Source organism: Nicotiana tabacum, chromosome 19 (genome assembly GCF_000715075.1).
Source record: "Nicotiana tabacum cultivar K326 chromosome 19, ASM71507v2, whole genome shotgun sequence".
NCBI classification, from domain to species: domain Eukaryota; kingdom Viridiplantae; phylum Streptophyta; class Magnoliopsida; order Solanales; family Solanaceae; genus Nicotiana; species Nicotiana tabacum.
Window position 1 is genome coordinate 136279991 of NC_134098.1, and position 26135 is coordinate 136306125.

General features: G+C 39.3%; 1 long non-coding RNA gene across 23 annotated transcripts; it reads right to left on the reverse strand.

Moving 5' to 3' along the window:
- On the reverse strand, positions 1-25845 carry LOC107759815 (uncharacterized). 23 transcript variants are annotated; one of them, XR_012703001.1, is made up of 11 exons: positions 25651-25845; positions 24423-24568; positions 23520-23600; positions 21708-21774; positions 16170-20802; positions 9126-9301; positions 4989-5139; positions 4788-4893; positions 3437-3535; positions 2434-2533; positions 1-1788 (listed from the first exon to the last, which is right to left on the reverse strand). It is a non-coding gene; the product is annotated as an uncharacterized LOC107759815 (long non-coding RNA). The 23 variants fall into 23 exon arrangements; XR_012702987.1 differs by having other exon boundaries at positions 1-1850; XR_012702999.1 differs by lacking the exons at positions 3437-3535; positions 4788-4893 and adding an exon at positions 1789-1850 and having other exon boundaries at positions 1-273.
- Between the last annotated feature and the right edge of the window lie 290 nt (positions 25846-26135).

Here is a 26135-nt window from a genome sequence, read left to right on the forward strand (position 1 = left end):
TGGTTAAGCTGCATTTTGCCATATATACTTGGATTTCTCCGTTTCTCTTGCCTTTTGTCGTTTGAGTCTATTAATAGCAATTAATAATGCAACTGTGCAATTTATTAATTACTACATTAGCAAAGCATGTCCTAGCTCTAAACACTGCAGATTTTCCAAAACCTACTCAAAGATTCTCCAATTACAAAACGAAAGGTCTATGTTCAAGTCTACCTAGTTAAGTCATCACGAAAATGCAGAGGCTAAGTCAAAACATCTGCTTTGTACCTGCATCTGAAGACAGACAGAAGTTTAGCATTTAGCCACTATAAGCTTCAAACATGCTATACTAGCCAATAAAAAACACGACAGTGTGTGTGTGTGTGTGTGTAAACCCTCAAAAGCAGCAATAACAATAATGCGCTACGTAGAACAAGTTTGACATATGAACTGAAAACATCACAAGTGCAATCAAGAATGTTTTCACAAGATTAAGCTGATTGAAACAAGGAGAGCTTAGATTTTATGTTATCAACATTGATTTTTGCAAGAGACGGGAACAGTAAAAAACAACCAACAAGCACTTGAATCATGGCAACAGAAGCAAATTTCTTTCATACTGATGTACATCCCCTGAGATTGTGGAGTTAATGATTCTAACAAGCAAGGGAAATACCAGTATTACAAGAATCAATTTGCCAAACACATCGTTACTAGTATATTCAAACTTCTCCAAGTTATGTTGGATAGGAAGTAGATCTGGCAAGAAACATTCCTTGCATAATAGCTGTGAATCCATGTTATAACCGAGATTTGGTTACATTAGAGAAGACATAGAGAAAACACCAAAAGGTAGACACCTGATATGTCACAGAGCTGGAACACTAATTAGCTGATAGATCTAAAAATTAAGACAAGCCAAGGCATGCGTTAGTGCCGAGCATCTACACCACCTTGCAATTGGAGTTGGTTTAAATCATACCTCAATTAAGAAAAGACCCTCCCTCTAAAAATTGTCATGCGAACAAAATTGAGTTGTAGTTATAAACTTAAGGTATTTTGGATTTGAATATCTTATTAGCACTACAGCAAATGCTTCATAATAGGATCATCTTTAGATTGGATTTTCCCAATCTTGTTAGGCAAACAAGAACAAACTCATAGCTGCTGCTAAGCATGAGCCACTGAGATACTTTTATAAAATTCTTTATTATTTAGATGAAACGCTAGCTTTACTTAACCATTAAGAACCACAAAAACTAAGTCTCGCAGCACACGTGTTATATTTCCCATCTGCAGTGGTGAAGTTTATAATCAAATTCTATATCCAATTATGCTAGAGTATCATAAGAAAGAACCCCTACAGTATCATGCCACTAAATGGATACAGGAGGAATATGCACACAACTAAGATCAGCATTCTTCTCCTCTTCCCATGTCAAACAAAAAAAAATCGGCATCACAGAGAAGTAGATAGTGAAGTACATAAAGCCAGCGATATAATATATTATTATACATGTGTAATGTCATAGTAATCTTTAATACGAAATAAGTATTTTTACGTCAGTAAGCACAATGAGATGAGCTTAAATGGAGCGACATGGGACGATGAAGATTCATATAGTCACCTCAACTTGCCTGGGACTGAGGCATAATAGTTGTTTGTAAGTCAGTAAGCATGATATAAAGGAAAAAACATATGCCTAGATGCACGAAATTTTGTCGATGAGACAGATAAATGCGTAAGCAGAGTAAGATAGAAAACATAAGTGAGTAGTTGCTGCATCTCACTAGCAGGGGAGCTCTCGCCTGAAAAAGGAACGTTCATAACTGAGTCCAATAAACAAATAACAGTTGCTAATACAGCATATCTGCATTTCAAGAGAAAGGGAATCTTGTTTAGATGAGACAACATCATCTTACAAAAAAATTGAAAGTCGAGTTTTCAGGAATAACATTGAGATAAGGACCTCATAAATTGACAATAAAAGTGCCAAGCAGAAGATAAGAATGATGGTGTTCAGAAAGTCTTACGGGAATTTCTTGGAAACTGCTTTTCTTTTAATCTTCTTTTGGGAAAAGCAGGTAATTAAAAAGTAGATTAACTTATAAAAGAGGGTTAAAGTGATAACATTCAGAATTTGAGGGCTGTTGTAGAAGTTGGTTCAATTTTGGTTTGAGTCAAACAAAACCACCAAAGGTTGTTTTTTTGTTTTCTTTTGTTTTTGTTTTTTGTTTGTTCTCTACAATGTTGTCCTAATAAGCAAACGGACATAATTTCTTCTTTTAGAGATCCTTTTTTCAGGGCCAAACATTGCCTTAAGACACTTGAGCTTTTGCAAGGCGCACAACATAGTGGTGAAGTTTTTGGCTGCGCCAAATGTCAGAATCAAGGAGCCAAAGGCTAAACGAAAATTTGCAAGGAAATTGCCAGCTCTATGTTAATATCTATACCTTCTCAGTTAGCTTCACAAGATAAGGCATGCATGCCAAATAGGAAAAATGTATCCAATTATCAGCCACCTGTGTATGTACTTGAACTCCCACCTGCAGACTGTCAATCACACCATCTTGAATTTAGGCAAAACGGTTTATTTGATTATTGTACTAGTGCAAGGGGAAACAAGTGTAAAAAACAGAATTGGAAAGAAACTGAATGCAGTCTTTATTTTCTGTATATGCTCAGTAGTGTAATCTGAGGACCTTCTAATTTTTCAATACAAAATATGATTCCCACAATTGCAGACTATTACTGCATATACATCCTTGTAATTTGGCAACTCTTTTATTTGCTCCCTGTTATATTTGAATTATCATCTTGAAACTATTTAAAGCTCTCTTGCCTTAAGATTCGTTGCTTAACAAGCCTTGACCACTACACAAAAAGCCTAAAACTATGAAGATTCACCAAATCCAGCTTTCACACCCCACCCCCAACCCTTTTCCAAGAGAATCTAAGACTTCTCTCATTGGGGGTAATGGTGGAAATAGTTGAGAAAATTATAGTAATTAAACAGAATAGTTCATAATAGATCGAAGTTAATGACAACTCTATACTGATTCATCTTGCCATGAAAATAACCAGCTGTAGTCTACCGATTTCTTATCTGTTTACATATCTTGTGATTTGTCACCTCACTAAGACATTTTAACAGCAGCACATTCAACCTGATTTGAACTGGAATCATTCAAAACCAGATTTCATGGTTAGAGAAGGGCCATGTTTCCATTGTGGCATCGAGCGTAAGTTCTATTAACCACCTATATCCCACCTTTTGTATTTATCAATAATATCATGCTTTAAAAGGGTACTTCATTAAATGATGCTTCGAATTTTCGTTCCTGATCTTCAGCAAATAAAATTTGAAGGCTCACATGCATGAAACACTAAGTACCCAAATTTCCCTAAATTGCCTATCTGCTAAACATAAAACATAGAGTACTTTATCTCTCTCACCTCTCGAGCCAAATGTTAATTGATTTCCAGTACAGCAGCCATTAGTCAAACAGGAGCAAAGGTCATCTAGGATAAATTGCAGATTTGGTCCCCCAATCCCTGGCATTCATTCACAGTTAGTCCACCTTTATTTAATATTTTGGCAACCGTGGTCCTTAATTTCTAGATGATGTATATTCCGAACTTTTTTTTGAGCAAAAGTTGTTCATAGACAGATCGATTTAGAACAGCAAGCAACATGGAGGGGAAAGGTCCTGAATGAATGTATGCTATTCTTGAGCTACTTTAAATCGAGATACAACTTAATTAAGTAAATAAAAGTGCGCTCTCTCTAATAGCTTAAGCTTTTAGATGAGATGGTTACACACTTCACCGTGGTATCAGAGCAGGCAGAGGTCCTGGGTTCGAGTCTCACCGCTACCCAATAACCAAAAAAGAATTTCCACGTGTTTGGCTCATCAAAAAGAATCAAGCCCGCACGTGAGCGGGCGTGTTAAAGACATAATTAAGTAAATAAAGTATGCTCTCTCTCTAACAACTTAACCTTTTAGATGAGATGGTCACACACTTGCAAAACTTCATTCACACAATTGTCCAGAGTCCACACTTTCTAGAAACTTAAAGACCATAAACTAAGAAGTTTATATTTGCTCAGAGTGCTCAAAGAACGGGCAGGTCGTTCCCAATCTATCCAGTTATTAATGTTCACACCATGTAATAAGTCTTTAATTGTATACTTGTCATGGCTATGGTCCAGCGCTTTCAATACTATGACAAGCCATGAATCTGGACAACTCTTTTCCTTCAACGAGGGAGTGATGAAACCAAAATAAAAGATATTGACATCGTTTACATATTTCTATTTGACATGAGGTCTTCCAATAGTAAGGTATCCTTTAAAATCCTGCAAGCCCTCAAACCATTAACAGACTTGAAGTACTGAAGGTTACGTCTGATAAAAATAAAAGCAAGCAGGTGCCATTCAGCTAGAGGACATATGAGTAAACTGAAGTGAATAGGCTTGAGACTGTATCTATGGTTATCTACAAACTCCTTATAAATAAAATGCAATTAAATGCAGTTTGACAAGAATTAAACTAATTTTATATGGTTCCTTAACATGGTGTGAAACTGCAAATACCAAAACAGTTGACACATCCTAAATGTTGATGCATGTTTTACGGAGAGATATTTCCCCTTGTTTTACCCAAAAATTTCCTTTGCTCCTCGCTTTAGATACTTTTAGATCATAGCACTTTTCATTCTTGTGTCATATATTCTATAGCTTTTTTACAGGTAATCTTAATTGTCAATGATCATCGTGCTTTAGTTTCTGAGATAAGTTTCTGACCTGTATGAACATATTCATATTTTTTACCAAGTTTCAACACTAAGGAATTGTAAACTCATACAGAAACCCCCCTTTGGAGAACAGGACCACCTGAAAGACCAGTGCTCTGCAATGCATGTGGATCAAGATGGCGAATTAGGGGGACTCTAGATGATTATTTTCCCAAACTTGCAAACAGAGAAACTCAAAGCTATCAATTACCTTCTGAGATGAAGCCGCATGTCTTAGCTCGTGAAGACCAAAAGCTAGAAGTTGAACCAGAGGTTGCTGGAAAGGATGGCTCTTCAGCTTGTCTTGAAGAGGAAATGAATAACATATCAAGCTTAGGATCAGCAGGATCATCTTCGGACAACTGCATACAGATGGAAGAAACAAATGGTAAAATAATTTCATTTATACATAGAGCACTTCTCTCGGAAAATATGACACACATTCTGAATTAAATCCTTTCTTAAGCACAAGGGTTATGAAAAAGGTAGGAAGCTATTTAGCTTCCTATTCAATTTCAGGCGAATGATTTTCTTCTGGTTGATAATAAGCCCAAAACTCTCAGCATAGTTCGAAAAACATTATGAGAGAGAGATGCAATCAGGCAACCAAATCTCTGGAGATTCGCCTTCCCAAAAAATAATCATGCAGTGCATCTTCTTCTGATTCAAAATAAAAGGACAGAGACATTTTCCCCCAATATTATTATTGAATCCAACTAAGAACTTTTCTTCTTCCAATGGTTACATTTGATTCCCCCCAAACCCCCAAAAAGTAAAACAAAAGAAGAAGCGAAAACAGAGGAAGAGTCTTCAGACCCTACACAACAAATTTACCAATTAAACAGAATTTTCATCAGTATACTCCCACTTTCCAAGTGGTTGTTTTATGTTAGGATTTCATCAGTACCTAATACTCAAAAGGATCGCTACATCATGAGCTTTAAGCCAACACGACATGCATATATCAAATTCACCTTGAATGACAGTCTGATTTATTCTTATGCAGGAAAGTCTTTTCATTTTCGATTATTGTGATGTGTTTATCAAATTATGCAATGTCTAATCACATCTGAGGTCTTACCAAATAAGCAGTAGGGGTGCAATCACCATATGATACTCTATAAACTAAATATTGGGTTTCTTTCTTGCTCATAGGCCATTAATTATAGTGTCTCCCTAAGCTTCAAAAACTTACTTTTTTTTACACAATAAACTGACATTGCCAAACTTCAGGTAATTTGGATTCTCAATAATTAAGATATGAACTGATCAGTCCAACTATACCTTAACCATACAAATAATAAAAGCTTAACCCATAAAAAAAAAGGTCTAATAAACTGATACCTAATTGTTTTGCATGCGCTAACGTTCACATTTTATTAGGAGAAGCAGACAAAGATCCTCTCTGGAATCCTGATAGTGTCCCTAGAAGAAAGAGATCAGAGCTTAGACAACACATTTTGTCACCTGTTGAAAGACTCCAGAGGCAACTTTATTATATTCTACAGGAACCAGACTTTGAGAATATATCAGCCGATGATGAAAATATTCTAATTTATGACAGGAACAAAAATATTCCTCGTAATGAGATTGGTATTGGAGCTATGTTGCTCGTATCACTAACTACTACTACAGAACGCTCGACATCTCTATCAACAACGGCAGAAGATAATGCCTCTTCCTCAATGAATGTTCCTATAGAAAATTCATATCTGTAAGTGAATTTTGGGATGCATGCATAAGGTTCAAGTGGTATGTGAAGCCAACTCTTATTGTCATAGCTAGTGCAATGTTGGTTAAAAAAAGGGGCTGTTCCAGCTTTACTTGATGTCCCAAACGGGCAATGCACAACAACTTGGGTATTTTGAGACCATCTAATTTGCCAGATGTCGTGCATACATTTTTTCAACATGTCAATTCTGTTTTTCGGATGCATTTAATATGTCAATTCCCATGTCTGTCAGCACTTCCTTATCTACTAGTTTGTTAGTTTGTGTGGACTCGATGGTAGACTTGCAGTGTAACATCTCAAAGGGCATTTGACTTACAGATGCTTGTCATTACAACTGTAATGGCTTGCTTTATACTTTGTTTCAGGATAAACAATAATGTACTAGATCATGTGGCTATGCAAAATGAAACTACTGCAAACGAGGGTGGAAAAGCAAAAGCACGTGAAAATAGACTCGCTCCACATCATATGGATACTACATCAAGGGTATGTCAATATATTGTTCTCTACGATAATGCTGCTATTGAATCTTCTTCTGTATAGGGAGATAAAAGTCTGATTATCGAAGAAATAGGTATGTCGGCTTTAGGATAAAGCATGCTGAACCACAAGATGTTTCAAAATTAAGTTGACTAAAAAGTCTCTTCAATCTCCTTTTATGTTATAAAAACAAGTCGATAAGCCACTACACCTTTCAATGAATTTACACTAAAGAGAAGCTAGAGACCCATCAACACATTCCCTCCCAGTTATATGATCAACGGGATCAGTCGGCTAGAGAGCGGGGCTATTCTTCTTCCTGGGAGACAAAATCGTCCCTTCTACTGGCCGAACCCTCAGTTCGGGGGCCTTCGTCAACATGTTACGAAGCTCCGGTCTTCGGTGGGTCACCATTACTTGACTTAGAAAGGTGAACATCTGGGCAAGGGAAAGCGCAGTGCGCCTAGTGCAAATGGCTTTCTTTTTTCATGATATACCAATCAGAACGGAGGGTCCTACCTGCGTACATGATTGATAGAATCACTACGTAGGGGGGCGGTCAACTTGATGCGGGAGAGGCATGAGTGCAGTTCGATCTTGTGGTGTATTCGTTTGTAGTGAGTAGGGCCTCTTTCTCGTTGATCAGTTCGCCTCCGCTCTATTGAAAAGTAGGAATTCCTACGGCGGTTATGTCAACAAACGCGTCTCGGGCCGGATTGACTAACCTAACCCACCCTTAAGGAGGTTTTTCCATAGATGGGTGTCCGTTTTAGTGTGATTTACGAAGGCTAGGCTAGGTTTGGTAATATCCAAAACAAATGAAAAGAGGTCGGGGTCGATAGGTGGCAGTTGGAAAGGAACTTGATCCCCCCCAAAAAAGGGGGAAGTCGCGGTCGAACTCTTATTCTGGAAATAAGTCGGGGCCCTTTTACCAACTCTACCATATAGAAGATGATAGAGGGCTAACTATCGTTGCCTTGCACAAGACGGTGCCCTTTCACTTTGAGTTCCTTCCTTCGTAGTCAAATCTGATGATACGCTTTGGCGATGTTACCTACCAAATAAAAGGCCTGCTAGGTGATCGAATCGCCCGGGTCAGTGAGGACTCACTCACTCACCTATTCCTTATCTATTTAATACTTTCTTCTATCTACTTAATTTAAAAGGCGACCCGCCGCCCCAGGCTATAAGCTAAGATACAGTTCTTGTACTACTTGATTGATCGGTAAGAAAGAGCTTCCGTAAGAAATGGAAGACTCTTGTACGTACGGTAACCCTCTCTTCCGCTATTGGTGGACTGTTGCACAGAAAGGGCAACAGAAGCAACCTTTCTTGGCGCGCTTTTCAAGCGCTTAGCTTCTGCTAGTGGCGGGGCGGCAAGGCCATGTTGTTCAGTTGGAAGCCTAAGCCAAGAAGGTACGAACAATCGAGGAGCAATTAAGACTCTGATTCACAAAATGCCCTAGAGTAGCAACATGGCACTCTTCAAAAAAGATTTATACTCTTATATTAGTAGGTAGACCTTGAATAAATTATGAAGTAGACATAGTAAAAGCAAAAAGACACCACTCCTTGGAGGCATGCAACTACGTGTACCTGCTACTCTAGCAACCAGCATTGCAGAAACCGTAGAAAATGGATCGCCTATTCACAACCAAAAAAACTTCTTAAAGTGTCAGAAAGTAAAATATATTACTCCATAAAAAGGGAAATGGGACGCGGAAGAACTGAGAACATCAAAATCTGTCATTCTTTTGAACAGTGGCAGACCAATGCAAATGATGATAACTGAAAAAAATAAGGAAACAAAGCGATTCATGGGACTGTATAAGCATATCTTAGGCTCAGGAGCATAATACAACTGAAAAAGTCTACTTTTGGGTTGTACTTTTGTATCCTAAGTTTCGTTTGAATCTTAGGATGCTTGATCTACTAAATTAATTACTTGGTCCAAAAAGGAAGTAGAAATGGCGGAAGAGATAAATTTTATGCCAAAAAGGAAAAGGACAATGGTCGAGTGAAGATATTCAACTATATCTCAAGCAAAAAAATGAATCTTGATGGCTATATTTCCTAACATAACATGATAGCTTAAACTAAACTTGCAACTGAGGATTTCAAAGTCAGAAAGTATACCTGCTTGCTGTCTTTCGGAATAACTTTCCTTCTTTCCAGGCAAGCTTATTTATTGTACTTTTGCTTCACGGGCATGTTTGTGACATTACAACTACATCCAGAGCCAATGGTATAGCACATAGCTAATGGACATGTAGTTTCACTAATATTGTTGTTCCACACACCATATAAAGATCCTGTACTTATCAAAATAATTATTATCATTATCAGCAAAACAAATTATTTTGAAAACACAGTCTTGTGCTAAACTACAATAGGTCAAACAAGAAATTAGTATTAAAGTCTCTTACAAGAGTGTGCTCCCTAATCCTGAAAGGGATCGCCTCCTACATTTAAAAATTCGTTTACAATATTAATCTTGTAGAAAAAATTTAATCATATCAAGTTCCTCTTAGCCAAAACGATCAGAGACATAAGGCATTTATATACTACTACCTCTAATCCAGTTTAAATGTCTATTAAGGTTATGGCACACCCATTAAGAAAACCATTTAATAACAATAATTATAAGGGTTATTTGACAATGTTACCCTTTATATCTCTTCAAGTTACCCTTTATCGCTCCTCAGACTTTTTATGTCAATATTATTAGAGCAAGGCTAGATTTGGAAAAAAATAATTAATGTCTTCTTGGTGTCCTTTTTTTTTTGATAAGATAAATTGTATTAATCAAAAGGGAGAGAACTCCCGTGTACACAAAGTATACCAAAGACGTAGAGAATTTACATCAGAACATGATTCTCTACAAAGGACGCCCAATCTTCTATACAAGTAGGGGCTAAAGTGAGTGCACCAAAAAGCGATCAAAGATAAAAGACTATTCTTAAGATGTGAAAAAGGAGACTCAATCTCCTCAAAAGGTCTCCTATTTCTCTCCCCCCATACTACCCACATGAGAGCTAACGGAGCGAATTTCCATGCCTTTTGCTTTCTTCTTCTACGAAAACCGCCTCAGCTATATAACATTTCCTTTACGGTACTTGGCATCACCCGTTGAACACCAAAGAGATTCAGGATTGCCCTCCACAAAGCTGAGGACACAGGGCAATGCAACATAAGGTGATCAACTTCTTCTCTTGAGCTTTTACACATGTAGCACCAACTAACAAGTGTAATTCCCCTTTTTCGGAGATTTTCAGCAGTCAAGATCACTCCCTTTGCCGCTAGCCATGCAAAAAAGCACACCTTCGTGGGCGCCCTAGGAATCCAGATCGAGGAGTATGGAAAAGTGGTCTCCTCTCTCACCAACATACTCTGGTAAAAGGACTTTACGGTGAACAAACCATCGCCACGCAAGCCCCATCTCCAAGAGTCGCAGGATGGCTGGAGCATGTCTTGCCCGTATAGCAGTGCCAACAAAACTTGAAGCTCCGCAATCTCCCAATCTTGCATGTTCCTCCTGAATGAGAGGTCCCATACTACCCTCCCTTCATGCTCCTTGCGAATCTGTTGGACCATCAGTTCCTTCTGGTTTGAAACTCTGAAGACGTGGGGGAAGGAGACCCTCAAAGAATCCTCTCCACACCACCTATGATTCCAAAAGCTGATTCTCCTTCCATCTCCCACCCTGTAAGTGATGTTGCCACTGAATGCTTCCCAATTCTTCATGATACTCCTCCACATGCCACACCCGAAAGGTGTTGTGATCGCCTTGGTCCTCCACCCCCCTCCCGTTGAATCATACTTTTCTACTATGACCTCCCTCCATAGAGCATGCTCTTCTACCCCGAATCTCCACAGCCACTTTCCCATTAAAGCTCTATTAAATACCCTAAGGTCTTTCACTCCAAGTCCACCCCACTTCTTTGGGGAAGTGACTGTTTGCCAATTCACTAGATGAAACTTTCTAGTTCCATCCGCCGCATCCCATAGAAAGTTCCTTTGAAGTCTCTCCAGTTTTTCTGTGATGCTCACCGGTGCTTGCAACAGGGATAAGTAATAGGTTGGCATACTCGATAAAGTGCTTTTGACAAGCACTTCCTTACCTCCTTTTGACAAATACCGTTTCTGCCACCCTGCTAATCTTTTTTCAACCCGCTCGATCACTGGATTCCAAACCGTAGTATCCTTATATGAAGCGCCCAAAGGGAGGCCCAGGTAAGTAGTGGGAAGGGAGCCCACCTTGCATCTGAGAACACCAGACAAGGCATCAAAATTAGTAACCTCACCTACCGGAAAAATCTCACACTTGCCGATGTTGATTTTGAGTCCTGATACTAACTGAAACCACTGCAGTTAGTATGAATAACTAGAATGAATAACATGGGGGATAGGGGGTCACCTTGCCTGAGACCCCTGGAGCTGCCAAAGAAACCACACGGGCTACCATTAACCAGTACAGAGAATCTGACTGAGGAAATGCAGAACTTTATCCATCATCTTTCCCCAAAACCCATCTGCATCATAATGAAGTCCAGGAACTCCCAATTGACATGGTCGAAAGCCTTCTCAAGATCTAACTTGCATAGTAAGCCGGGTTCTCTATTTTTCCTTCTGGAGTCTACAAGTTCATTTGCCACCAAGGCAGCATCCAGGATCTGCCTACCTTCCACAAACGCATTCTGGGAGGACGAAACAGTCATGTCAAGAACCTTCTTAAGTCTGTTGGAAAGCACTTTAGAAATAATCTTGTAAATGCTCCCCACGAGACTAATAGGCCTGTAGTCTCTGATACAAGATGCACCTTCTTTCTTAGGCACAATAGTAATAAAGGAAGCATTGATACTTCTCTCGAAAACACCATTCGCATGGAAGTATTCAATGGCTTCCATCAACTCTCCCTTGATGGTGTCCCAAAAGATCTGAAAGAAAGCCAAGGAGAAACCATCAGGCCCGGGGGCCTTATCACCAGCACAAGACGACACAGCCTCGTGCACCTCCTTCTCCTCGAAAACCCTTTCTAGCCACTCGTTGTCTCCCTCCCCTGTATGGTTGAACTCTATTCCCCCCAAAGTCGGCCTCCAACTAACTTCTTCTTTATATAAGTTCTCATAAAACCCCACTATCGCCCCTTTTACTTCCTCTTCTCCCTCAATCCTCACCCCATCCACAACTAAGGACTCTATGAAGTTTCTCCTTCGATTTGCGACCGCCACCCTCTGAAAAAACTTGGTATTCGAATCCCCCTCCTTTAGCCAGAGCGCCCTCGATTTTTGCCGCTAACTAGTCTCCTGAGCTATTGCTAACTCGACTATTTCACTCTTAACCTCCCCCAATCTCTCTTTCTCATATTCGTCTAACTCCCTCGCCCCTTCCCCTCTTTCTAGATCCCCCAATTCATGCATAAACTCCCTCATTTTAACCTCTACCCTCCCAAAAACCTCCTTATTCCACCTAATAATATCTCCCTTAAGCAATTTGAGTTTCTTCGAAAGCCGGTATGAAGGTGTCCCTGATACCCCATAGCTTGTCCACCATTCTTTCACCTTGTCACCGAATCCTGGCACCTTCAACCACATGTTTTCGAATCGGAAGGGAGCACGCACCCCCCTCCCTCTGCATCCATTTAGCAAAATAGGCAAATGATCTGAAGTCAACCTAGGTAAAGGAATCTGCAGCGCATTCGGCACCAGCTCATCCCATGAGGGAGATGTCAGGAATCTATCAATTCTAGACCTTGAGTTGGAATCCTCCGCCCTGGCCCAAGTAAACCTTTCCCCTGACAGAGGAAGGTCAATGAGAAGGTGATCATTGATGAAGTCAGAAAACTCCTCCATGGCCCTCGAAAGCACACTACACCCTAATCTCTCCTCCGGGAATCTAATAGTGTTAAAGTCTCCCCCTAGAACCCATGGAATGTCCCATTCCCCCATAATATTGACCAGTTCCTCCCAGAAAGACACCTTGGACCCTTCCCCTACCGGCCCATACACTCCCCCAAATCCCCACTCCACCCCACTTACTCTATCTTTGACGAGAGCTGCCAAAGAGAAAACTCCCTTCCTGATCTCCTTTACCTCCAAGCTTCTATCATCCCACATAAATAGGATGCCCCCCGCACTTCCCGCTGCTGGGACCCAGTCATATTTCACCCAACTAACTCCCCAGACACTTCTCACGATCGCATCCGACAAAACTTCCATTTTGGTCTCCTGAAAACAAACTAGGTTGGTACCCCACTCCCTAACTCCCACTTTGATGATGGCCCTTTTGTTTGGGTCATTCATCCCCCTCACATTCCATGAAAGGATCTTAACTTCCATAAGCGACAATATCCCCCATTTCCCCACCTCCCCTAGCCGAGGTCCCTTTCTCTTTGTCACACCCTCGCCCCCTTCTCTGATACACCACTACATCCCCTAAGTTATTTTGCTTAACACCTTTACCCAACTCCCTCCCTGCACCATCGTAAAGAGATTGTTGCTCAATCTCCCTCAACAGTTCTAACACCCTATCTTCCTTCCCTGTAACAGATACACCTAGAAACTTCCCAAAAGTTTAAGAGTTTGTCCTCCATCCAAAAAGACATATCCCCTCCTCCAGTCCTTGACGAAATTGGGCAGGCTTCTTCTGTATGTGCCCTTTCCTTGCTACTACCAGAGGAATACAAGACCATAGCATTGCTAGCACTAGGAGTTTTAACCTTCGAAATGGTCTCACCATTTCCTTGGGGGTCAACAACCTCTGAAAATAACACCCCGCTGCTATAGGAATGTCCAGAACCATCAGTAGGGTAGCATGGCGGAAGAGAGCATGGAACCCTTGGTGGCATATTAACTGAAGATACTGGTCTGACACTAACATCAATTGGGACATGCTCACCAATCTCCCCAGAAAAAGAAGAAGCTTTGAGTGTGTCCTCAGCACAACTAAGCCCAAGAGCAGTTGAGTGGTTGATGGGACCGGGACCCACAGAGGGGGGGGCGTGGATTAACAGCACCATCCTCTGCCGGTTTTGCCCCTGCAGCGGCGGCCATCGTAGAGGGGCACATGTCACTGTGTGAAGCACCATGGCCAGAGGAAGGAGGAACCACTGTTCCCATATGCTTAGAAGCCTTATCATGCGCAGCTTGAAATAAATTGGGCCCCTTAGGATCAATTCTAATGGAATTGGGGAAAGTTGCTTGGCCCATGTGAGGAGGCCCAGGCCTATGCTTGCTGAAAGCATGCCCGGCCCTATGATAAGTAGAAGCGGACCGTCCCATTTTGCCTTTCCCGCCCGCATCACTGACCCATTCACGTCTTCTCCTGTTATGATTTTGTCTTCCTCCCCCAATTTCAAACCTCCCGTCTCTTCTCGATCTTACGTCTGATTTCGGCTTAATCCAGTGATCCGGTGAACCCTCCCCTCCCCTCAGAGACTGATTTCCCCTCCCTTCTCTTCTGTTTGACCTTCCCTTTTCTTCTGTCCCTATCACAGGCATAAAGATAGGGCGAAATTCAGGGCTCAGCCAAACCCTATAACTCAAGTAGCCATCTTCCACCACAGTGGAGACAGGGATTCTGCCCCCTTTCCTCACCACAATCCTCACTCGCGAGAGATCGTGTAAACTGCAAGTGACATCAATAAAAACCCCACAGATTTCCCCTATCTTCTTGAATAGGTCAAGACACCAAAGATGCACCGGGAGACCCACCATGTTGACCACCAATGTTTCGCCAGTGAAGCGAGGGTCAAGACACCCATCATGCTCCACCCTTCTGTCTAGATTTAAAAAGTTCCCATCGAACCACATATTTCCTCTGACAAGAATTTCCGAAGCTTGAGACTTGTCAACAAAACGAAAGAGATATTGAGTGTCCCCCAATTGCGAAATTTTCAGCCCGTCCTTGACGTTCCAAGCCTCTGCTGCCCAGTTTCTAACAGCCTCCGGAGAACCAACCCATTTGGAGAAAGAACCAATGAGACTAGATTCCAAAAAACCCTTGCGTCTGAGAGTGTGCTCCTCGGACAGGGTGAAGTGCGGCTCCTGTCCTACGTCGTGCTTTCGATGGCATCTTCCCCCAAGTTCTAGGGATGGCCAAGAGACAGCTTTCATAAACGACATGTTTTCCATTTTTCTGGATTCTAGAGAGAAAAAAGAGTTTCTTTCTGTATAATCCATCATATTCTAAATGCGGCTGTCCCAGAAAAACTGGCCGGAAAAACCTCAATTGTTGGAAAAACAGTAATCACAGTGGGTGGAGACAGAAGGGAGGAATGTTTCCTCGCACTACTGTCTGAAAGAGAAAAAGAACTGGGGTTTAAAGGCCGGAAAAAGAAAGTCATCGGAATTTGGTGAAACTGGCACGGGATGGCTCGGAAATACCTCGCGTCGAGGCTGTCTGAAGGACAAAACTTGAAAAGTCGCCGGAAAAGGCCACACGCGCCGGCGCGTGGCTGAGACTCGCCGGAAAGTCAGGCGCGTGGGAGGCGCGTGGGCGCGCGTGAGGTATCGATTGCCGGAGAAAGTTACTGGGGTTTGGTCGCGGGGAGCTTGGCTCTTGAGTGGTGTGGTGGAAATTTAGGAAGAAGAAGAGATGGAAGAGGCTTGGTCATTTCTGCCACTGTTAGGCCATCCCTTTTGTCTTCTTGGTGTCCTAAAATGACACTTTGGCAAAATTTTGAAAAGCTACAACGACATTTAAAATGGTCCGGAGGTGGTACTATTTCTTTGATATGGTAAACCTAACCCCAAACCTCGTACCCGGAGCCCGATAGTGGCTCTTTTCTCAGGTTTCTCCATTGGTGCATCGAACCCAATATTTGTCACGTCCCAAGCTACCCCCTAGACGTGACTGGCATCCAGCTAACACTATCCACTAGGCGAACCAATTCATGTACTCTTAACCTTTTATATAGGCATTGAGAGAAACACGTACCAATCCAAACGCATTAAATATTACAAAATACGAAATAATTATCCAACTAAAACCATAATTTATTTATAAATTCTAATGAGCACTCAAATAATAAATCTCTAACCCAAATTTCATATTAAGACCATGGATCATCTAACAGAGTAATAGAAGTTTAATTGACGGGCATGCAAACCCGAACAAAATAATAGACATAAGATAGGTAGAGCTGAAATAGCGGCCTACACGAATAGTGCGGCAGCTCACCTCAGCAATAGAATCCACTCAACGAACTCGTTAGCCACTAGCCTCGTCCTCAGCAACAGTATATGCATGGACATGCAGGTAAGGAATGAGTTATACGTAAATATAACCAAGTAAGATCTTCGACCCGCCACTTTAAATACTCCTGGAACAAGTGTTAGAAAATACAAATACACAACGAGCAGAGAAATAATATGCACAGAAAGTCTTTCATCATATAATTACTCCATAAGGTCCAAACAATTATTCAGTAACAACAATATATATATCTCAGCACAATCTATACTAAGGACTTGTCATAAACAACAGTAAAGGAAATTAACCGAACACCCCAACGAGTCCACGGCAGCATACACAATGCTCCAACTCTACCACGGCGGCATACGCAATGCCCCAAATATATTACGGCAGCAAAGACATAATTTCTAACGCCCCAACGCCATAGCACGAGGCTACGCCACGCCACAAATCACTTATTAAATAATTTCAGCTTTTTCACAAAATAATACATATTTGCGGCTGGTCTAAGACCACCGATTCTGCCAAGCGCACGCTCGTCCCAACACATGGACCAGGCAGACAACATATTTTCAAAACAGGTTTTGGAAAAGCAAGCATCAAAGCTTAAGTCTCACTTACCTCGCTAACGGGAGTGTCCCAACCTTGCAACGTCTAAAACACCAAACAAACGGCCTCCAATGGTTTCAATCTATTCAAAATATTGAATAACACGTCCTCTACGTGAAAATATCTCACAATTTTAGAACAAGCCAAAATTAAAGTCAACCCTCGGCGTAATTAATAAAAAAAATTACGTAATTAAATGCCAAACGAGGGACTGTAACGCTGCAGTGGTAACGTCCCAGAAGAACTTCACGTGCTTGTACCATTGTTTTCTTTCTACCATGCAAAATCCCATAACTTTCATATAATAGCTAAATTCTCAATCATTGTTCTCATCATTACTTGTTCATTACTATAATAATTTCTCCACACCCTTGTCTTAATTATTGTTAACATATACATGGTAACAATATTACTCATATTAGTTCACTACACTGCTGAAGCGTAGGAGTATATATAAATTACTTGATTACTTAGATTCTTTCTACCATAGTTAAAGACAATTAATTGTTATTGCCCCTAGTTTCTCAAGTCAAATTAGCTTAATTATATTACATTAGAATATACCATATTAACCTTGCTATGTCAACAACAACACTTAATCATACTTTAGCCACCAATGTTCTAAGACAGTAAAGTCCAAATAATTCCTTCATACACCAGTTTAGTTTGCAATCCCACGCTACGTAATTTTACAAGCTTACAAATTATTGCTATAACATTTGGTCATGTAATTATCACCCTAATCATTGGCTTATACACTTTATTATAACCAAAAGAATCAATTCAAAAGACATAACAAAGTTTAGTATTACCTGAACTTTGGTTTCTTCTTAATTTGCTGTGGATTCCATAGAGGATCCTTGGCCGTCGTTTTCCAAGCCAACGTGTGCTCTTTCTTTTTTCTTTTTCTTTTTTTTTTCTCATAGTAGGGAACTTGAATTTCCATCTATATACCCTAGAGTAAGTTTACATGACCCACTAGTAAATTGTGGGCCTGACACACTTTATATCTTTACAAAAAAATTAACCAAAGTCATTTACTTTAAATTCTTAATTTGTAAACTAGCCACTTGTTAATACACTATCTTATCTTGTATACTAGCTTAGTATTTGACTTAATAGCTACAAATAAAATTAATTCTTAAATCTCACAATTAATAATTATATAAAAATATTTCGGGTTATTACAATATTATCTTTGGAGGTGGAGGATCTTACCTCCCTCCCTTATCACATCTATATACTACTTATAGGAATAGCTTTTAGGAGTTATACATTAACGTTTAGTATTCAGGTTCCATGCTCCAATCATACCTCATTTCCAAAAGACAATAGTGGTCATATAATCCCCATAGTCGAATATCGGGTTAACACAGAAACTTGAAATTAAGGCTAAAAAAGAATCCTAAAAAGCATTTCAAAGCTCGGGGTGAATGAGGACAAATCAAAGCACCGGTACCTGCTATTCTATTTTAGAAACCTAAACAAGCCCAAGGAAAAATTCGACTTTTATCCATAACTCCTCCGCATTTATGTTGGTTCCACTTTATTTCCCTTTTCTTTTTTTCCAAGTAAATGAGACTATGTTTCCATTCCATTGCATCTATCACAGAAATAACACATTTTCTTCTGTCCCTTTTTCTGCTTAATCTCTAGGGTAAATTATCCATCCACCAAAAAATGTAATTAAGAGGCTATATTTATGAATCTTCAAGTATAGACATATTGACACTTGAAACTGCACAACTGAGAATTTCCCATCTGAACGATCAGCACCTACAATCCTAAATGAGCAAAATATGTATTTTCATTTTTACTACTACTAGGAAACTAAACACTCAGACCCCTATACTACTAAGAGCAAAACCCATCTTCTATAAATTATTCTGAGTTAAGCAAGCCTCTCGGGTGACAATCCATCCAAAATAGGCAACTTTAACAGGGGCCTTAGTTCTCTGAATACTCTTCCAAGGCCAATTTGGAACCCCCTGACCAGAAAGATTTTGTAGCAGCTTATAGCAAGTATTAACAGAGAACAAATTGTCCTTATTATTCACCCAAATCAAACCATCCTGCTTATTTTGATCCACTGAAATTGACTCCAACTGTTGAATGAGTTGACAGTAACCTTCTATCTCCCAATCATTTAAGTTTCTCCTGAATTGTATTTGTCATCCTGACTGAGTGAAAATCAGATACAAAGCCATCCATATTCACAGAACAACTGAATAAATCTGCTTCTCAAACTATAATTCCTAATCCAAGTATCCAAAACTTAATTCTAGCCCATTTCCCATAACTTAGTATGTTGCAAGAATTCTTCCCACAACCTCACTAATACCCTTCCAGGCTCCCCCTGCAACCCTCAGCTGTATGGGACTTTGTCTCCAATCCAGGGTCTTTTTTTAAAGAATATTAAGTATTTTAAAAAAAATGCAAGTTTTAAGGAAAGGGGGCCGTTGGAGAACAACTTGAAAACGAATATATTTTTGGGATCCACTCCTTATTTACGTGTGAACATCCCACAATCTTGCCTCATTTATGCACCATCATTATTATAAATGGGCCCACATTTTTTTTTATCTTTTTTTATCTTTCTCTGCCAAAAGTGTATTAACTTTTACTCTTCTATTGTTCCTTTGGCCTTCTCAACATTCCAATCTCATTGAGTCACTATCACAAAATAAAAGAGCAGAAACACAAGTACCATCTTTTTTATTTATTCTCAAGTTTTTTGGCGTTACATCAAGAATAGTAAAGTAGCAAAAGTTTATCAAGTTATGTATTTGTTGAATCAGGTTTGATTGTTCTATATCTTATTATTTGCATCTATTTTTTAATTTTTTTTGATATATTTTCTTTGTAAGTATATATTGTCTTTTTAGTTATTTATTAGCGTTTTAATATGTCAACTAGAAAATATGAATCCGAGTTTTAATAAACAAATTATTAATAATTTCGCATCTCAAAAAGCTAACAAAATAAATTTCAAATAATATTATGAGTTTTCTTCTACAACAAAAATCTTAGGGCCCCTCATTGAAGTTTTGCTTTAGGCCACAAATATCATTGAGCCGCCCTACTCCAATCAACCATCTTGTGATAGATAGTACCAATGAGCCTTTTTCTAGATTTCATCACCACCCTTGTTGTATCTCCACAACCATTTAAACAATAAGCTTTTATTGTGCAATCTCAAATTCTTCACTCCCAAACCTCCCTCTTTCTTATCATTTGTAACCATTTGCCATTTAACTAAGTGAATCTTCCTTTTATTTGCATTACCTTTCCATAAGAAGTCAATTCATATGGAGTTCAGCTTTTTCTCAACTGCTACAAGCATATAAAACAGACATATGGTATATGTTGGCATTCCGTCCAGCACAGTACTAATTAGAATAAGTCTACCCCCAAACGGTAGATGTTTCTTTCATGGGGTTAACTTATTTGTACATCTATCAATTACTCCTTGCCAAATACTTTTCTCTTTCTTCTTCACCTCTAGTGGCAATCCCAGTTATACTGTAGCGAATTGTCCACCCCACATCCCAAAATATCAGCTAATTCTTCAATATAACCTTCAGCATTAATACTAAACATACTTGCTAATGTATGGATTACAGTACACAGATAGGTTATTGTCACGACCCAAAATCTAACCATGGTCGTGATGGCGCCTATCGTGTTACAAGGCAAGCATATTTCCCAAAATATTACTACTAAATCGATTATAAGAATTTTATAAAACAATACCAACATTTGAATTTCTCATAAACTAAATCAACTCTAAACATAATATAGAAAATACGGAAACGAGCCCCAAACATCGGGGTGTCACTAAGTCACGAGCGTCTAAAACTATAAACTAAGATATATAAACTGCCTAACTGTCCAAAAGAAGAAATGATAAAAGTAGTAACAAGGTCCTGCGGACGCTAGCAGCTACCTTGCAATCTCCACAAATAGCCGTCTTGAACTCAACCATCGCCGCGCTCTAACTCACCCGGATCTGCACATAAAGTGCAGGGTGTAGTATGAGTGCAACCGACTCAGTAGTAACAGAAATAACTAAGGAACTGAGCAATAGTGACGAGCTAAGTAAAACAGTCCAATTATTTATTTTCACAATTTAAAAATAAACAGAAATAAACAGGTAAATTTCATAACTCAGTAAATGCCACAAAGAAGTTTAACAGATAAATGCAACAACAACACAAATAAATACAACCTCACAGCAGTGTCACTCCATCACTCAGCACTCGCACTCAGCACTCAAAACACTCAACACTCAACACTCTGCGCTCACTGGGGGTGTGTACAGAGACTCCGGAGGGGCTCCCAAAGCCCAAGCGCTAAGCACAGACAACTCACGTGCCACCATATCAATACCTGGATCCGCACGGTCAACTCACGTGCTACGCGGACAACTCACGCGCTATGGTATCAATACCTGAACCCGCACGGTCAACTCACGTGCTACGCGGACAACTCACGCGCTATGGTATTAATATCCTCACAACCAGGCCCTCGGCCTCACTCAATCATGTACCTCACTTGCCTCACCATCATCAACAAATAAGGGAACACAGCCCACATCAAGTATCACAGCATATTAACAAATAATAGAGACTGAAGTAAACATGTACAATAATTTCTATGACTGAGTACAAATAATGTGAGCATAAATAAAGCCTAAGCATGATCTCTAACATGAAGGCAGACAAGTTCAACAACAAGTAACTACGTAAACACAGATGATGGCTATGAGGCCTCACGGGACGGAACAAGTCTCAATGCCTCGAGGTATACACCCATGCGCCTGTCACCTAGCATGGGTATCACCTCCAAACAATCACACGATATCAAATTCTCCGGGTTTATACCCTCAAACCCAGAGTTAAAACTGTTGCTTACCTTAACAGCATAAAATCCTACTCCGGGATGCACTCGTCTCTGGACTCGGTCTCCAAAAGCTCCAAATCTAACCATAATCAGATTAATACCATCAACATAGGCTAACGAATCGAATTTCACAATAAAAACTACAAAATATGCCAAAAAGCCGAAACCGGCCAAAACCTGGCCCCCGGGTCCACGTCTCCAAACCAATCAACAATGGCAGAATCGAAATCGCCATCCTCTCCCGAGTTTAACCATATAAAATTTATCAAAATAAGACTCCGTTTGGTCCCTCAAATCCCTACCTAAAACTCTCCAAAACTCAAGCCCTAACTCCCTCAATTTCACTTTGAAATCATCAATCAAATCCCAAAAACGAAGACGGATTCATGAAATATAACCAAAACTGAGTAGAGAACACTTGTCCCAATCCTTATGGTGAAAATCGCCCCCAAAATCGTCCAAATCCGAGCTCCCCAACTCAAAATATGACCGAATGAACAAACCCTCGTTTTATATATTTTCTGCCAGCTATTCTGCCTCGTTTCTCGTGCCAAACGATCCCGAAACTTGCTTTTTATGACTCCAATGGATTCCTTGTGAAATTTTAGTCAAGTTAGGCTTTTGAATCACTCAATTTGACCTTATAATGAAGGAGATATGTAGGTTTTAATATTTGCAAATCGTGCAGATTTTTAAATACACCGTCAGTGGCAATTTCGTAATTAATCTGAAACATCTGGCAACCTAATCCTTAGTAAAATGACCATAAAATCCTCATACGATGTCCAAATTCGACGATTCTTTTTGCTACAGGTCCGTAATTACGATACGGATCTAATGCTTCAATCAAAAAAGAAATCGGAGCTCATTTGTTCAATATGATATCATTTATGCTTGAAGAAACGGCGTCGAAACATAAGAAAAACGAGCGCAACACAACCCAACCCTATCCGAAACTCAACCGAGGCCCTCGGGACCTCAAACAATAATTTCAACAAGTCATATATCACTACCTGAACTTAGTTGAACCTCCGGAATACCCAAAACAACACCAAATCAACCTCGAATTCAAGCCTAAGAACTTCTAAACTTCCAAAATTCGCCAACGACGCCGAAACCTATCAAACCACGTCCAAATGACCTCAAATTTTGCACACACGTCACAAATGACACTATGAACCTACTCCAACTTCCGGAATTCCATTCCGACCCCGATACCTAATTTTCCACCGCCGACCAACACATAAAGAAGCAGGAATGGGGAAAACAGGGCTATAACTCTCGGAACGACTGGCCGGGTCGTTACAGTTATGTAATACAGTAACATATATTAAACCTCTTTTGTGATTTGGATTTTGATACTTCCTCATATATCATAACTACGGAAGTTCCTTATTTGATTACTGCTTGACATTCATTGCTTGTTTAAGGTCTCCATCCAGAAATTATATTCTCAAAGTGCTTGTTGTGGAGAAAAAATGGGACACTCAGTTAAGAGGCCTAGAGGACGACCACGGCTCTCCACAACCCAAGGTACATATCTTCTTTAGTTTGTTTTGGTTAATAAATTTCCCTCTGTAAAGCTATACGAAATTGAAACCAAACAAACATCACATATTTGAAAGACAAGTTCTGGTATATCTACCAGCATCAACAAACTTATGCAGGCACAGCCACATCCTAATAAAAAAAATTCATTTATTGATAAGTGAAATCCCCAAGGGCCAGAGCCGTATGGTTCGAAACTCAGCGGATAATGAGCCTGAACCTCTATCATCCCGATAAATTTTTTTGTTAGCCAATTGGAAATTTGAAATAACTTACGATGGTATAGAGTGCGCAGCTTACTTTCCCCCTCCTAAAGGGCTTTGAATCATACTCCAATTGTCCAAATTCTACTGACTTCTGCTATGCAGGGAGAAAAGGTGAAATCATGTAGTGTTATAGAGAAACTGAAGCCAAGTATGGAGTTGGAAGTAATTTTTCTCATAAGTTGAGATGGTATAATAATAAAATGATCTCCATATAACTCTCTTTTTAATCAAGGAGAGTTGTATTGACACTCTGACAAAGGCTCTACAGAGGTGCTAGACTTATGTGGATACAACTTTTAAAATAGTGTAATTTTCAAAAGTTGATAAATAGGGAAATAAGCAAGATTTTGATTTTAAGTTAAATGGAAAGCATTTTTTAAATACAATTGGAATAATTTTAAATTAAGGAATAATATTTTCAATTTAGAAAGCGGAATACATTTTGCAACACACCGAAAGGGAACAATACAATCTATAGGGAGCAAGGGGTCGGTTACAAAAGTTGAAAGAGATTTAGAGATGTTTCTCAACATTGTAGCAAAGTCATGATAATTGTTCAAGCGTGATCTTTGACATTTACAAAGAAGATTCCTGAAACAACAGATTCTTTGCAGCCACGTTCATAACATATGGCGTGAGTAGCATATAGAGTGAAAGAGGGAAGAGAATGTGTCCATCAGCTCTACAAACACAAAGGAATCTAATCAACCTGCGGTAAGGGAGAGCGGGGGGGAACACATTACTTGAAATAGATTGTATGTGCATACCTTATCAAAAAATAGATTGTATGTGCATTGATATTTACATATAACATGTTTTTTTATCTCTGTATATCTTTGTCCACTAATTCACATGAGTTCAGAAGTGAGTAACCACCCACAGAGAGAGTTCTCACACAAAAATTGTCACTTGCCTCTCGTGAATTTTCCAGGCAGATGTCCCGACAAGGATAGACGATCTGGTCATTCTGGGACAGCAGATGACAATCTGCAAGTCTGGAGCTCCTCTCTAATAGATGTACCCATATCATCAGTTGATCTGAATGAGATTCCAGATAAGCTGCCCATCAAAGGAACGGAAGTCGACACAGTTACAGTCACTATGGATAACAATCTGAATTAACATATGGTGGAAGAACAAAGACATGCTCAAAGGCTTGAACCACAGAAATTTTGTTTTAGAGGACCTAAGATGGGAAACATGGTAAGAAACTGCATTTTTCAGATAACCAGACAAGGAATGGGCATAATGAAAGAACGTTTTAGAACTATTACTCCTCTGACCTGACTGATGATGGAACGAGGAGAGATAAATCTTAAGAACATAATTGAACCTTACTGGTGGTACATTTTCTAAGTCATTCCAATAATGATGTCTCCTAAGCTACTTCATTCTATTTTGCAACACTTTCAAATTTTCTTACGTTCTGCGTCAGTACCTAAGACGCATATGTGTAAATTGCCTGATAAAATTAGTACTCTTGATTGGATGCAGTCCGCTCTTCGTGATTTCCTGCACTACTGAGTTTTCAAATAGAACTGAAATTTCTATCTCGACAAAATCTAATTGGTCTTAGTACTCATTTTATATTTCTTCCTATTGCTGGAAGTCTAGTACTTCAGACAAAGACTTACCAGCTTAAACAACTTTAATATGACTAGCTTCTGATTTCTGAATCTGCAATAAGGATACATCTGATATATTCATTGCACTCAACTGTGCTCCCAGAACCACTGGATATCTCAAGAAAATGATTTTTAATTAGTTAATTATTTTGTTCCAATTTTATGCATCTCTCCGAACACCCAAGAGACCAAATAATCAATTAGATTTTCAGAAAAAACTATGCTTACTGCTTAAAACGCGAATAAATAACCCATTGCAATACTACTTCCAGCTAAAAAGGCATATATAAACGTGCATTTAACATGTAAAGTTACAAGGATTACAAGGAGAAATTCCTAAATTCCGTGTTTTACAACTAAATAATCATTGCAAACACGGCATTATAATCAATACACTATCATTAGTGTTTTACCATTGATATCAGCGCAAAAATAAAGGATTTTTTTGTCTGATTATAGAAAGAAATGAAAACATATTTAGAGGGAGAATCATGCGAGGTAAAAAGAGAAACGTACAATTTAATTGCGTCAGATAAATAAAACGTGATGAGATCGTTGCAGAAGGCGACAGAGAGGAGCGACTAGCAAAATTCCAAAGCTGAAATCAGTTCGAATTTAAAAATAAATAAAGTAAAAGAAGATAGCAGATCGAATTTGGGTCCATTTGCTTGTTTTTTGGGCCATTTGCAGAATGGTCATTATTAAGGGATAGTGATAATAGACATTTAATATCACTTATTTTTTTATACTTTTATACCTGACCACTCTCTCTCCCTACTCTCCTCCTCTCTTTTGTTTTTTTCATTTTTTCTTCATTTGTGTTCTCTATTTTTTTATGTTTTCGTATTGTATCAATGAATTTCAATCGTTTTGACTTAACAATTTCCTTTCATGTTGCACAATTGGTGTTCAAATTTAAATTATCAATCAATAAATTTTGAAAGTGTTTGACTTTCCACCATTGACAGTCATTAAAAAGTTTTGAAGCTTTGAAATTGAAT